Source organism: Alligator sinensis, unplaced genomic scaffold (genome assembly GCF_000455745.1).
Source record: "Alligator sinensis unplaced genomic scaffold, ASM45574v1 scaffold63_1, whole genome shotgun sequence".
Lineage (NCBI taxonomy): Eukaryota > Metazoa > Chordata > Crocodylia > Alligatoridae > Alligator > Alligator sinensis.
This window is the reverse complement of record NW_005842811.1, coordinates 300267-301496: the sequence shown is the minus strand read 5'-3', so window position 1 is coordinate 301496 and position 1230 is coordinate 300267.

Below are 1230 nucleotides of genomic sequence, written 5' to 3'. Positions count from 1 at the left end.
CTCTTTCCCCTTTACAAACAGTAAGATATTGGCCTAGATAGAGCACCTATCTAAAAGACAAGTGAGCTCTGTCCTTTCCCCCTCACTATTTGAGGGGATCTGAAACATTTCTGAAGGGTGTACGTCTATGTAAGTCCACCTGTTTTATCTGTCATCTCAATAAGTTATTTGTGAAAGTCCTGGGAAAAGTTTGTAGGACTCCTAGCCGGCTCGTTTTGATTCCGACCAGGAGAGGGCAGCGGTGTGCACGGATGGATATTTATATATACAAGCACTGAAGTCATGGAGTGAAGAAAATAACACATTGTAAAATTCAGAGCAAAGATAAGCCAACTGCAGACAAATATATAAAAGAGAGAGAGAGAGAGAAAAGCACATTCCTCCACAGGCATGTTACTGACTGCCTACAGCCAGGAACAGAGGGGTATTTTGTTTGTGGCGTGTGTATTTCCTTGGCTTTCTCCTCATAAATAAATGATTGTTGGGACTCTACAGTAAGTGAATAATAATGGTTTTGTGTGCCCGACAGTTTGCTACTCCACTATTTGTGAGACTGTTTGTATAGGAAATCTAAGTGTCGGCAGTGCTGGATGTACGTCGCTCTGCACTGCTGTGTCTACATGATAGTTGCACATGGGGGTGCACGTGTGTGTGTGTCTGACCGCAGTTCTATGTACAGGCAGTCACGTATCCCTCATGGATGGTAGTATGACTCTTCATATGTGCATGTGAGACACGTGTGCCCTTGTGCTTGTGATTTGTAGGTGTAAATAGGATGGTCTCCTACACCGCCACTTTCTGTGCGTGAAGTCACGGTTGTCTCCGAGTTGCGTGTCCCTTTTCTCTCTACGCGTGGCTGCGCGCTCATGTGTGGGTGACTGCGTAACTCTATGACTACGGTGTCACATTTGTGCATGTCGCCTCCTCGTCTGTTGTTGCTCCTGCCTGTGTTTCGTGCGTCCCGCCGGGGGAGATCTTTGTGCAGTGTTTGGTTGTGTCTTCTGCATGTGTCTTTCTGTGTAAGTTGTGTGTGTGTGTATGTGTGTGGCTACGGTTGTCTCTCTGGTGCCTACTGTGGTGTGTGTGTGTGTGGGGGGAGAGGTGTGTTTAGCTGCGTGCGTGCGTGTGTGTGTGTGTGTGTGTGTGTGTGGGTGGGTGGGTGGGTGGGAGGGATATGTGTGTGTGTGGCTGTCTCCCTGAGGAATCATCCCGGGTGTGTGTGCAGGGGAG